General features: G+C 36.6%; 1 long non-coding RNA gene across 1 annotated transcript in view; it reads right to left on the reverse strand.

The window, feature by feature from the left end:
- Nucleotides 1-14,693, reverse strand: part of LOC125691292 (uncharacterized) — a 71,109-nt gene that overhangs the window by 20,044 nt on the left and 36,372 nt on the right. The window contains exon 2 of the long non-coding RNA XR_007376069.1: nt 7,778-7,969. This is a non-coding gene — a long non-coding RNA (uncharacterized LOC125691292). The remainder of the gene's footprint in view (nt 1-7,777; nt 7,970-14,693) is intronic.

A 14,693-nucleotide genomic window follows, 5' to 3' on the forward strand; every position in this document is an offset into this window, starting at 1 on the left:
AAACTTCAGATCTTCTTTCAAAGTCAGCCTTACTCTGAACAGGGTCCTGGACCAGATAACACCCAAGATGTCTGTTGTTATGTGATTCCATGTGATTCCATGCTCTTATTTTATCATAATTATAGTGTATTTCTTATTTCCTCTGTAAAATTGAGCATGTTTATCTGTGACAGACAGCCTGAGGAATGCAAATGCAGTAGAAATCCAAATGAAGAATACAAAATAGCTATTGTCTTTTATTATAAATATTACTCACAACAATTCTTTATGGCTAAAATATGCTTCCAGTTAGTTCTGTCATAATGAATCTGCTTCAGTGGAGGGTTTTATTAGCTTTTAAGAGAATAACTGACAGCATAATCAGACTTTTTATTATTCTGATATTCTTAATATACAAATGATTGTTCTACATGAACATCATAACTGTTTTGCTATGTCTATGATATCTCTTTCTTCATCTGATTACTGTTGCTTATCTCAGCAGAGGATGAGAAAGCACTCTGGAGAAATGAAGGGGGTGGAGGGCGGAGAGGAGAATTGTAATGTATGTAAATGAAGCCTGCTGAAGCTACATTTTAGAGTCTTTTGTTTATTTTGCTTAGTTTGGCTTGGTTTATCTTTCTCCTTAAAGAGTGATCAGATATTCTTCCTCTTTTAATATTCTCATTTGCAAAGCTTTTACAAACAGCTTTTTTTTTTTTTTTTTAACCCAGAAATATCAGCTTCGACATCAAAGCAAGCTCAGAGGAATCAGCTATGCACTGTACATTGATTTTAGTTAAATTAGCACAGAGAAAAACTGTTCCTGATACTTGCAAAGGCCCTTTGCAAAACCTAACATCGTCTTTGACAGTGTACAACTTCTTTCCAGATTTTCGATGCTTTGAAAAATAATTTGTGAAACTATATAGCCTGTAGTGATGTTTGCAATAACATTAAAGATTAATCTCAGCTCAATCATGATACCATAATACAGAGCCTGGCAAAGGTTTGTGGCTTTGGAGTACATTACCATGCCTTCACATACCTGACTTGATTTCGTGTATGACAGTGGTAATGAATAATTTTAAGTTTATAAGGCTGGTTTTCATCATTATATCCTTTAAGCAACAATACTTTCACCTTTAATTTTTTGTGAATGCAGTTTTGAGGTGGAAATGGTTTGAGGTCTTTTCTATTTCATTATAAAGGATAAAGAAATCAATAAAGTATAAAAAAGTTTTCAAGAGCAGTAAGCCTGTTACTCCTGCAAGGCTTCATCTTACACAGTCCAGACCCTCTGAGATGTTAGGAATAGTGAACACTTAGTCCGTGGTATCTTGACACAGCTTTTTGTAGTAGCTGATGTTCATTAGTTACTTTTCAAGATGTTAAGGAATGTCCAGGGCCGGGATGAACACCGAAGGAAACCAGAGAGGGGTAGGAAGCAGGTGTATTGGTTAAACAGGTACAGTAAATGGGGAGCTACACAGCTGTTGCTTAATTCTCTTTGCTTTGTTTTAATAAATGTAATACGTCATTGAGGAGATTAAGGAAAAATGTAAACCTCTCTATTTACATTGCAGTCTGCTTCCATTACAAAGTTGCATATTTTCTACACTATAATATTCTTACTGACTACAGATTTTAATTCAGTGTTGCTCCATCTTAATCTGAAGGCAAAAGTGAGGTGTTTTGCGTATTTTAAAAAGAACATAAAACATGGTGTACCTGGAATTCTGAAACAAACCTCATTTTTAAGCTAGACCCATGTTGGAGTTTTAATCATAAAACTACTCATTAATGTTTTTCTGAAATTTGAATATAAATTACAGTAGCAACTATATTTTGTATTTCCTCCAAATTTCACTCACCAATGGCATGCAGAAGGTGTTCTAGTTAAAGCACTTAACATTAGTTAATGATAATGCCAAGCCCCATTTTCTGTTCAAACTTTACTTGCAGTTTTAAATCAAGTGATCCCTGTCTCATAGGCCAAGCAACATGGTATAACCTGTGTCTACTGCAGACCATTGCTCTCCATGTGCTGAGGAAGTCATATCTGCCTTGGTACATGCCCATGGTCCTTTTTCTTGCTCACCAGCACATTTGAAAATATCATTGCCAAGGCTCATATGCTCTGTGCCTTGCACAGGGCTGTTGAACCAAACTCTGGAAGGAGACACGTGGTTCTCTCTCCTTAGCACCCTTGTCTATACACTGCCCACAACTGCTGCACCTGCATTTGCTGCTTGTGGTCATGCCTGACGTCTTACAGTCTCCATCCCATCAGCAGCCAGCTTCCTTCTCCACAACAGAGTATAGCTCAATGAAATGTGTCATGGGGTAGAGCCATTGGCCAAGACATGCGGGACACAGAATACTCCTATCAGAGACTTGGAGGTGCTGCAGGCCTCTGATTTCTGCGTGCCCACCAGCACCTGTCATCAGGGGCAGATCAGAAATATAAGATGTCCAGCTTACATGTGAGGCCAGTTAGCACTGAAAGAGCATCAGGGAGGAATTTCAGCAAACTTACGCCTTTTCATAAGTCAAAGAGCATCTAACTTACATCTGGTTTTCTCCTCTTTCTTTCTGTCTGTACTGACCTCACTCAGGCAATGTCAGTTCCTTTTCCTTCCCTTGTACATTATCCAGGCACACAGCTTGTCTTCATGGAAAAAAAAAAAAAAGCTACATGCAAGCTTTTAATCAGGAGGTTGATCCCATTCCCAGAGCAGGTTTGAGAGCACTGACCTTGCATTTCCAGGAGTCAGTATCGGGTTTTTTTCTTCACCCCTACCCACCTCCCACTCTAAATCCTGGAGCTTCCCAACACAGGCTGGTTCTGCTTTTGTTCTTCTTGTCAATGGATCCATGACTCCTTGCGAGCACCACTACCTTGGGGGTGATGGAATGGATGCAGGCGGTGCTTACGCTGAGCCCTGGAACTTTGAGGTTACATTACCATGGCATATGACTGGTGGCTGGCCATCTAGTGATGCTTCCCCTGAATATTTCCCTGGCTTCTTAAAATCTGTAGCACAGAAACATCACAGGCTACAGAAGATAGTAATTTTTTACCTTACATCCCCTGAGGAATTATTATTTCACAGCTTTGTCTTAAAAACATTTGTCATTTATACCATCCTGAGGCAAGTTCCAAAGTTTTAATGAATCTCAGCACATGCCCAGCACTTGGTTGCAGTATTAGTTTGGAAACCAAACACTTTATCTTCCTGTCTCATGACAATGACCCATTTAATTCCACAACAATCAAAAAAAAAGTTCTTCTTTTTTAAATTTAATGAAATAAAAGATTTAATACAGTGAGAACTTAATAGCTATTTTATGCTATTTGACATCCAGGAATAGTATTTAGAGCCACATGGTATTTTTCTGCAACAGTAACAGCCGAACAACACAAGCAGGACAAGGCCTTTAGGAATTAATATTTTTTATCAGGACAGATAGTGCACAAATACTGTTCTAATCTAAGATATTATAAATGATAATACTTACAAATCTTCTTGTTCCAACTGAACTGAGTATGACTTAAAATGCTATAACCAAGGTCACTTTTAGGAATGCATTTGTAGCATTGGGTTTTTACTTTAAAATGGGACAGAATTTTCTGTCAATAAAGTGTAGCAGAGGGCAATATCTACAAAAATCCCTTTTACCATGAGTAAATCTAAGCTTAACTTTCCAGTGATGCAAAGGAGAATCCAGAAGTTTTCCTATCTCTTTCTATATGCCTTTCTGGGATGGAAATAACAAGGAAGAAACAGAAAGCTTGTGATTCATCACATACATGCAGAAAAAAATCTTGGATCTTGAAGCACCATCTTGCCACCAGATTCTAATTATCCAGTAAAGCATTCACCAGACTAACTCATATTTCCCAGCTTGGCCCAGTTCAGAATTCCCCCTTCTTGTCTACAGAGTATCTACACACAGATTCACCTGCACGTCGTATTGTGTAACTCAAATTAAGCAGCTGTCTAAGACATTTGGGGCTGCAAATAGACAACTAGAGCAAACGATTAACATCCTAATGTTGGGATATTTTATTGGAAGTTCACAGTCCAGCAAGGAAATATTAATGAAACTTATCAGTTTTCTTACAGTTAGGCCCAAGCTGCCATCAAAAAGCCAAAATTTAGCTGTAGTAAAGGAGTTCTTCTATTTAAAATGATGACAAAATCAGCAATGCCATTAGAAGTAATAAAAAAAATAATACTAAAGAGCTATTTAATTAATAACATAGATTCTATATTAATAATATTATCTACCAAGAAACACAGATGTAACACAAAGGTATCAATATGGCTTTTATCATAATCTTATTTCAGGATAAAGACATATAATTTTAACTATCCAGCAGCAGCAAAAAATACCCTAACGGCTATTACAAATCCATTTCTTCCAGTTAACAGAATTTGTAAATGTTGACAAATAGCCAGAAGTGTAACATCTGGGGGCTTTGGTTGAATGGCAGAAGAGTAACATTTACTGAAATTTTCAGTTTATGTCATTGCTTTTAAGAGTATCTAGATTTTCAAGGCACTGCATGGAAAGCAATAGCTGACACCATTTTTAGTAGCTACTAGAACTGGAATGAAAATCTTGGGGTTAGGAAGAAAATCACTGATGTATAGATATTTTCAAAGGGAAAGTGGATTGATCTGAATAATTACAGCCTGTTGAGTCTGGTGTTGATACTAAGCCCAATAATATAGCCATTGATATTAAAATATTATAAAGAAATGGTTCTCTGATGTAGAACCAGTCTACGTAACTTTAGTCAGCAGTACTTGCTGTCAAAATAAGCTCAGATTACTTGACTTTGGAAAGGTTTTCCATCATAGAAGACCAACAGTGACCAAAAGCTAATCTTGAAATAAAGTGTCAGAGAAAGAGCTAGTGCTACCATAGTTTTGGAAAATAAATCTGACCTGACACTGCATAACAATTGCTGGGGTTGGTCCACTGAAGAGTTGTGATGATGTAAAAAAAATCAAGCAACAAACTGAGCAGAGTTTTTACATGCAAGTTAATTAAATCATTCTTCTTAGCGTATAATAAAGTACTAGGAATTAATACCTCTGATCTAAAATATCAGTGCAGGGAACTTTGTTACCAACCATAGTTTGGTCCTTTGCTATTTGATAATATCTAATACTTCTAACAAGATTGTGCATTTTTCCCCTCTGAATGCTTATAACTGGTCTTACAGTGCCTGTTCCTACAAATCATAGAATCATAGAATTGCTCAGGTTGGAAAAGACCTTAAAGATCATCGAGTCCAACCACAACCTAACCATACTACCCTAACTCTAACAACCCTCCGCTAAATCATGTCCCTGAGCACCACATCCAAACGGTTTTTAAACACATCCAGGGATGGTGACTCAACCACCTCCCTGGGGAGCTGATTACAGTGCTTAACAACCCTTTCTGTAAAGAAGTTTTTCCTGATGTCCAACCCAAACTTACCCTGGCGCAACTTGAGGCCACTTCCCCTCATCCTGTCTGCTGTCACCAGAGAGAAGAGACCAGCCCTGCTCTCACTGTTAGCATTTTTTAGATACTGGAAGAGAGCAGTAAGGTCTCCCCTCAGCCTCCTTTTCCCCAGACTAAACAGCTCCAAATTGAAGGATCTGAGCCATAAACACTTCCAAAGATGCTCATCATTCAAATAGACCAAAGGGATGCACTGCGGTGCCATATCTAAATGTTAGCTGTTTCTGCTGCTCCGATGCTTAAGCATAAAATATGCTTTAAGAAATAACAAGCTGAGTGGTGTTCTGTTGGAACACTTCCCTGTGTAGTTGTTTTATTTTGGGGTTTGTTTGTTTTTGTTTTATTATTATTATTATTATTTTAGCTAACAGAAATATCAGGCTGGCTTAAAAATATAATCAAATTAGGTAGTGGAAATTGCTTTCCTTAGTGACGGAAAACTGAATTTTTTACAGAATGATTAGGTTAGAGAAATAGCAGGAAGAAGGGCAACAGCTATAAGAATTTCACCCAAAAGCTGCCAACTGGTACAGGGCAGGAGTTTTTTGTGTACTCTGCCTAATAAATCATGATTTTGAATCAAAAAAATTCACTCGTCATTCTTTCTTAGTACCAACAGAAACTTTAAAACAATATTACAAAGATTTCTCAAATAGAATTTGCCTCAAGAAAACAGTCTGATTTGTCCAGTGGGATATTCTCGGTGTCTATCTGTACTGCAATTAAATGAGGCAAATGGCTCACAGGGTTCAGTTCAACTACTAGAAGTGCTCAACAGAGTAAGAATTTGCTTATCCTGAGTGATAAATATGTATTCTGACCCTCTGCTGTCTAGTAAAACACATAGAGGATGGATAACATTGCATGTAAATGCCTAATGACAAGTGCCAGGATTGATGTTACCAAGCCTTGCAGTGAGATAGACCTACTTGCTGCATATTCTGCTAATGGATCAAAAGAGGAATTGTACTTGCACATCGAGTTGTAGCAGAGGTTAATGCATCTTGTAGAGAAAATGAAGATCCCAATCTCCTAACAACAGCTCATAGGAAAACCTTCCTCTTCGACTCTTCCTAGGACAATTACGTCTAAAATCTAATTGTTGGGTTTTGCTTTAGTTCAAAATCTAACATGTCTACAATATGTGCAATCAGTTCACTGTTCAACAGAAATATCATTTGTTTTATTAATGGTATCTCATAAAAATTGATAAAATATACATATCTATGTAAAGACACCACAAAGTCTCACTTACAAATTGCCTATTTATAAGCAGCCTTAAAATGCTTTGTGCAAAAGAGGCGGGCTTATACATAGCTTGTTCCAAAAGTAACGCTTACTATTTACTATAAAGGAAACTATAAGAGATACAAAGAGCACAATAACACTATCTGATAGAGAAAACCGTCAGCTAAAAAACAAAATGTTATAATATAATTACCACCATTACCTATGTATTTTTGCCAGTGATGAATAGGAGTCTACTGCTGCGCGTTTAAAAACTTGCCCCAGCAGAGGTGACCCCATCTTTCACAGCATCTACGACAAAGTCACCACTAGGGTAATGTTGTCCACACTGTCCAACTTTCACTGTGTTAACATCCACTGTTTGGTCTCCATAACATGGGAATAGTGTCTTGTTAGGTTGGTAATCAGACTATAATTTAAATAGTCCTGCAAGCCCCAGTGCCTCCTTACTTCAGATCTCATTTGTGTCACTCTTCTCTGCACAACTTCTAGTTTTATTATATCCTTTTTTGTGGTAGAGAGAGCCAGAACTGTTCACAGCACCCCAGAACACACTGGTGTTTTATATTATGACATGATAATGCTTTCTATTTTGTTTTCTATCCCAATAGTTCCCAACTGTCCCAACTTACTATTTTGATAATAACTGAGTACTGAGCAAATGTTTCCAGAAATCTGTCCACAAAATTCATTTCTGGCTAATAAATATTTTAAATAAACACATAAATAAACAACAAGCCCAGAAAATGGAACCAAAGCATAACAAAACAAAACCAGAAGAACTAATCAAATCTGATTATCTACATGTACATGTGCAAAATTTCTCTTTGTCCAAAGAAGAAAAGGAGAACCTTGTACAATGCAGTCCTTAAACTATGAATGACTTAATATTACTTCTATAATAGCTTTTCTATGAATTCGTTATACCCATCTATCAACTGCTAAGTCTTGAGTATCAAAGCTGTCATTCTAGACGTTTCATATGTACTGTCATCTGTTCTTTCTGCTCACACTATGAACTTACCAAAGTGAAACCATCCAATGAATCAAGAAAATCTCTTAGGTTTCCTTAGGGATGTTGATTTTAACTTCATACTTATGAATTTCCATTAGATACTCACAATCCACTCACAATCTTTTCTTGAGGACTCCAACATTTCCAATGTTTGCAAAAGACCTTCTTTGCAATTGAGTCATTGAGGGTGGGCAGATGCTTCTGAAATAATTTAATATAATTAAACTCAGATTAGACTTGTCATGAAATATTATTACCAGTATCTGGCTTTGCACAGCTGAATGATGTCAGTAAGGTAGATGTCATATAGAATATCATATATATATAATCTCATTACTGCACTGGGAGAACAGGTAGCAGAGGCTCAACCTTGTAAATCTGGGTGACTTCAGAGTATTCCTTGTTCCCACACCTGCATTTTCTTGATGTTATGGGCTGTGGGTTGAAGAGAGGTCTTGAACTTCAATTGAAGACGATAGCTTTCATCAAGGTTCCCAGAGTTAGTCTGACAAAATGCTATGCAAAATCATGTAGAATCTGCAGGGTTCTCAGTCAGCAGAGGAATACACCAAAATAGCTGCAGAAAACAGCTGAAATGTTCCTTATCATATGTTTTTCTGGCAAGTGAGGAGGGAAAGTAACTGCTCAACTCCGTAAACTAGATATGTATAAGGACCCACATTGTTGCAAGGTTTCAACTATCTCTAATTATTTGTTTTTATGTATGTGATGGTGCTTATTAGCTCTAATTACATTGTGCTAAGCTTTGTACACATTCATAATAAATAACAGTTCTTTCCTCATGTCTGCTCACAAGAACCTTTGGTGCCCACCCCACTGATGATCATCCCTGTGAAGAATACAGCTAGACCTACCAAGGCCATCTAGCACTGCTAGCCAGTGAGACTGGATGATGCAAGAAATATCCAAGATAATCCCTATCATTAAGCTACCACCAAACAAAGAGATCTTAGAAACCTCAAAAGGGGGGAAGAAAAATATACCTAGGGGAAAGTTGGTCACAGGAATCTGTAGGGATTTTTCTGAAATAAAGAATGTGATCATAAAATATAAAAGGTGCATGGCCAACTCACTCTTTGGAAGACGTTAAAAATTCACATGGACTTAAACTAGACTATCAGAAAGAGTTGATAAGAAAACCATGCCATGATAATCACAGTTATTGTACAGAGAACTGGACATAGAACACAAGATTAAGTTGAAATTAAGGTTTGAAGACACACTAGACCTTGCAGATGCCAGACACTAATCTGTATCAAAACCAGTGGCGCTCTGTTAAACTGGTGAATGTACAGCCAGGCTTAATGACAATGTTGGAATGACTGCTGCTGAACATGACAACAAGGCCCAGAACCTCTGCCATTTATTGATGGTTTTCTCTATCTTGACCTCTGCAAATAAGAAGAGAACGTGGTTACACTGGCAGTGCCTAGATCAGGGAAACAAACAAAACTTGTTGGCAAAGACACCTGGAGGTTTCCATCATAGAAGGAGAGGTGTTATCTCAAAGAAAAGCAGCCCTCAGCTACTCTAAAGACTGCATTTGGATTCTCAATGAAACAATCTGCATTTGTAGAAAAAATTAGGAAGCAGAAGTGAGGGAAAAATTACATAATAATTCCATTGACAATCTTCATATACTTTCATTCCGGGACATTAAACCAAGCAGCATGTTCTAGCCTGCAGTGTTATGAATAAGAAGATGATTTTTGAAGAACTGAGCAATGTCTTTATAAGATAGAAAAGACTGAAGGAAAATCATCCCATCTGCAGAAAATGCTAGAATTAGGGAAATCTGATCTGAATTTTAGGAGCTTTCAGAATTCTGAGAGGCCTTTCAGAGGTTAAAACAAATTGTGTTGGCATACAATACACACTTTATTAAATTCACATGACTAGAGGGAGAAAATCTGCTTTTTGATACCTGCATTTGTCCAAAGAAATGCCTTCAAAAAGGGATTACAGAAAGATTTAAAGGAAACAAAGTAAAAACAGCCATCCTATATATGTAAAATCTCATGAGCCTGCCAAAAGAAAAAAAAAAGATGCATTTTTCCTTGCATTTGTTTAGTTGAAAGCAAATTCCCTAAGCGTAGCTTGAAAATGTGAAATGGTTAAGAACTCCATTATCATTCATGCTTCAACAACTTCATTATGTACACAGGCCCAGTCTTTTACAGGCTAAAAGAGCAATCCTGATCCATGCTGCATGCCATCTATAACGTAGCCTTGCTGAAATACCCATACCACTAACATCTGTCTTGTGCAATGCTTAAAGAAAGGAAAAAAAAGAAGAAAAAAAAAAGAGAGGGAAAGATTCCTTAGATAAAATGCACATAAGGTTGACAGAAAAAGGAAAATACAAAAGCCTATGACAGACAAATTTTATTAATGGATCAACCATATGCGTTCAGGGCATAATTAACTATTCACAGGTGAAATTAGCAGATAGGAGTGTCTGTCCTGAGCAAATTGAATAGACCATGATTATATCAATAGTTTTCAACCAGTGTCCCCTGGTTATCAAACTATCAAATAAATTTGTCCACTCTCTCTCTTTCTGGGAGGAGTGGGTTAGAAGGGAGGGAGAACTTTAATTATCCGGCCACGGTGTATGGCAGGTCATTAATAAAACCTAGTTATCTAGCTGCAGGTTTTATAGTTTTACTGTTATCTATCTTTTATCTAAATAAACATTTGGAAAATGTCCTTAAAATTACTGGAGATACTTTGTCCCTTCTCCAATAGATATTTGAAAATGAAACTTTACTGGATTTTACTATACAATACATAGCATCACCTCAAAGGCTCCCACCTTTTTCCTCCTACCACTATAATGGAATTACAGAGTTTGGCGGTACATACAGTGATGGATCTAACCAACCTGCAAATGCAGATAAGGGTAAAATCACTTGATGGGTTAGTTCTCCTTAATGTATATTTACTCAGCCTTTATGTTATGTATGCATTTTTTACTTTCATGCCACATATATCAATGACAAATGTAAGAATTGAAAAGCCAGTAATAATATAAAAGAACTGATATTTTTTTCTCTATGGTGCAATTGCCAGAGACAGTATCTTTTCATTTGAATAAAGAATAGTAGGAAATTAATATTTTGGGGGCCCTGATCCTGATTCTGCTCCAAGTAAATCCAATTTCTAAACCAAAGAATGACTTCTATGATATGATTTCTTTCCAATAATAAAATTCTTACTTATCATTTATAATGTATTTCTCAACAATGATGCTGCTTATAAAAGTACGTAAATGTTTATTGTCTATTTATACAAGCTCATTATGTAATTAGCCCATGTAAAAATATTTCTTTGGAGGATAACCAATTTATATCTGTCCATCTGACAATTTTCAGAATTTTCTGTCTACAGGACATAACTTACATTTTATGACTTTTAATATTACCCTCTTTCTTTTCATTATAGATCTTCAGAAATGTCAATATTGTGGCATTCTATTACTTAAAAAAACCTCTTCCTTATCCAATAATTTGGGAGAGTTTTATATTCTAATATAATATTGTCATATACAATATTCCATAAATCTGTGAATACTTTCCTACAGTTTCTAGGTTCAAAACAAACAAACAAAAAAAAAAAAAAAAAAAGGGAGCAAAAAAGGGGTGAAAAAAGGTTTGTGAAAGCAGCTTTATTCCTGCTTTCAAAAACTGTAAGCCTCAAGCAGTTATATTTGACATTTCATTGGTAGAATTACCAATTCTGATGAATGTGAGTAGGAGCACACTGATAGAGGACCAGCTGTTCGGATGGGAAATGAAAGATGAAACAGAGAAATGCCTTTAGAAGTAAATTGGGATTACAAAGAACCCACTGCATTTGTCCACTGTTACAAGGAGAAAAATCTAGTGATACCTCTTTATGTTCTTACTTACACTTGAAGCACTACAATTCCTTTTTTAAAGCAACACAATTACTCATGATTTAAAGAGAAAAGGTAGGGATGGGTGAAACAGTAAAGACTCTCCCATCTTGTTAAAAGTCAGTAGAAGTGAGAGATTGTGTTTGCAGAGTCCAGAAACCACAGGGGAGAGTAAAAGAGAGAGTGGACTTTGGGATGTCACACTTCTTTTTGAAGCATTTATATTCTTTTTCCAGATTGCAAATGGCAGTTCATACTTAAAACATAAAGTTCAGATAAACAAAAGTAGTAAATAAATTAGAACTAACTTAATTATACTAAACTCCAATGAACTGTTAACTTGTTGAAGACTTAGGAGGGTTTTCTTACATATATAATACAGAAACACAGGTATTTGGGAAAGTGCATGGTGGTCATAAAAGGAAAGGAAAAAATATCCATAAGTGAGATAATAATAAAATAATTAGTTTCTGGTAATAATCTTGTAATTCTTTGTTGCCTAAGTTATTCATATTCATATTCCTTTATTTCTAGAAATACATCAGTCTGAAACATATTTTTAAATGATGATTATGCGATCCATTCTCATATCTTTTTCACTAATTGTATTTCAGTATTATTTTTATATTTTCTGTATTAACTCTACATTTTAAGCAAAGCTTTTCTTCCTTTGCAATTAAAGTTGCTCTGTTTTCCATACATTGGGCTTAGGTGGTGACATAATTAAAAAGTGGTGCTTTGCACAGGCAGTATTGCACATAGTGAAAAATGGCAGCTATTTCCACACTTCACAGATCCAGCTGCTATAAGCATTAAAAATTACTTGAAACAAAAATTTATCGCATTGTGATTACAATGGATTGTGTTGTTATATATTAATTGAATTGTAAATTGCTGTTTTAAATTAAAACACAGCTTATTAGGAATGGCAAGAGAATAATAAGGGATGAAGTAATGTTTCACGTAATTGCCAAAATAAAATAAAAAATCTGAAGAGTGAGAGAAGAAAGTGTGTTCCAGACAAATACCTCTAATGAAAAATTGCCCTGGAGATGTTGATGGACTGTATGTTTTAGCTTCTTCTGTGAATAACAATCTTTAGTCTCAGAACTCAATGAGATTTCTGTAGCAAATCAACAATAGGAGTAATAATAATAATGATAATCACGATAATGATAACAACAATAATAATAATAATAATAAATACTTATTCTGGAGATGAACTACCTGCAGGGAAAAGAAAAAAAAAACACCAATATTTTTACTAATATGGTATTTTTCCATGAGGGTTCCACCATCACAGGAGAACAGAACCACTGCCTATTACATTTATGGAGGAAGTTGTGATGATTATAGGAAAATGGGGAGAATCACAGAACTGAAAGAGTTGGAAGGGATCTCTGGAGATCATCTGGTCCAAACCCCTGCTAAAGCAGGTTCCCTACAGTAGATTACACAGGAAAACATCCAGATGAGTCTTGAACATCTCCAGAGAAGGAGACTCCACAAGGTCTCTGGGCAGCCAGTTCCTGTGCTCTGTCACCCTCATAGTAGAGAAGTTTTTCCTCATGTTCACATGGAATTTCCTGTGTTCCAGTTTGTACCCATGCCCCTTGTACTGTTGCTTGGCACTGCTGAAAGATTCTGACCTCATCCACTTGACACCTGCTTGTTAGATATTTATAAACAGTGAAAACTGTAAACCCCTCTCAGCCTTCTCTTCTCCAGACTGAACAGACTGAAGGTCTCCCAGCCTTTCCTTATAAGAGAAAGGCTCCAAGCTCTTTATCATCTTTGTGGCCCTCTTCTCAACTCTCTCTAGGAGATCCCTGTCTTTCTTGAATTGAGGAGCCCACAACTGGACACAGTACACCAGATGTGGCTTCATCGGGCAGAATAGAGGGGAAGGATCCCTTCCCTCAACCTGCTTTAAAGCTTTAAAGTTTAAAGCAGGGTTCAAGAAGATTCACTCAGAGCTCAGCCTAAGAACATCTAGAACATCTCTGCAACAGATACCTCTAAGTAGGTATTTGCAAAACCAGTCATTCATACATGTTGCAAGCATTAAACTTTCACAAGAGTGCCTAGGTTTGATGTCACATTTGATTGATAGGCTTTAGTTCACCTGAAGCCTTTAAAATCCAGTTGCAGGTAAAGAAAGTGCTACTTGGTTTCTCTATAGTGTGGAAAAAATATAGATATAAAAATTAAAAATGTATAAACTTTTGGAAAGAACATTGTGTCATTTGATATGTGGTTGTCCTAATGTATATTCATCAACTTCTCCCCTCTTTTTCACAATATTTTTATAGCATATAGTACAATATCCCAAGTTGGAAGACACCCATAAGGATCACTGAGTCTAACTCCTTGCTCCCAACAGTCAACCATATATCAGGTAGAATTTGAAGCTTGGTCCCTTACACTTCAGGTGCATAAAGATATTTAAAATCTAAAACTAAGGGAGAGAAGCTCCCTCTTACAGCACAAGGCAGATGGAAACACAGATAACGAGTTGGTTGGCACCTACTGTGACAGAAGTTAGATAAATGGAAGGGGCAAAAGTGCACATTCATTTTCAATTGCTTTTCAAATTCTGCTATATTTGAAGGGGGGTATCCACTTGCATTGATGTATTTCATAAAGTTGAGAAAATTATGGTAATGGCAGTAATATGTGAGAAGCACAGGCAATAAAACAATACTTGGACTTGCCCTTGATGAGCGATCGCTCTAACTTTATGCAAGGCTTCACCCCCAGGATGCAGAACTCCTACACAGAAGAAGAATTGGTTACTCCAGGGAAGGTGATTTTTCTACTTTAACAAGATCTGAATGTAGATATTCAGTGCTGCAGTATTCCTGTTAGGAGCTGAGCATGATGAAGAGCAGAAAGTTTCTGCAGTGTGGCAGAGGGAATCACTACCCAGAACTGCAAACCAGGCCTCCTAACACAAAGTGCTTAATGTTTTTTTGTCAGGATATATATCTAGCCCTGTAACCGCAG

This window comes from Lagopus muta, chromosome 3 (assembly GCF_023343835.1).
Source record: "Lagopus muta isolate bLagMut1 chromosome 3, bLagMut1 primary, whole genome shotgun sequence".
NCBI lineage: Eukaryota > Metazoa > Chordata > Aves > Galliformes > Phasianidae > Lagopus > Lagopus muta.